Below are 332 nucleotides of genomic sequence, written 5' to 3'. Positions count from 1 at the left end.
TCACCTGATTTGAAATGTATTATGAGTTTACTAAGGTTTATGAATCTGTGTCTGACTCTAGTATGTTGCTGGGCTGGTGTGTCGGGGCCACAGTGCTGTTATATGTGTTGTACTCCTGGCTCATCCCCACTGTTGTGCAGTTCAATGGCAGTCTGGCGTTAATCTGGCACGATGTCATCGTTGAGCGGGCTCTTGATACTCTGACCAGATCAACTCGACCACAGGTGACTTAGTCAGTCCTGGCTAAACACAGCTTTCTATCACCAAAATTACAGCGTGTACCTGTTCTTTATCTGCAACTAGGATGCATAATGGGATCTTAAGACTGAGGG

Source organism: Sinocyclocheilus grahami, unplaced genomic scaffold (assembly GCF_001515645.1).
Source record: "Sinocyclocheilus grahami isolate Dianchi unplaced genomic scaffold, SAMN03320097.WGS_v1.1 scaffold2.1, whole genome shotgun sequence".
In the NCBI taxonomy this organism is placed as follows: Eukaryota; Metazoa; Chordata; class Actinopteri; order Cypriniformes; family Cyprinidae; genus Sinocyclocheilus; species Sinocyclocheilus grahami.
Note: the sequence above shows the minus strand (reverse complement) of the source record.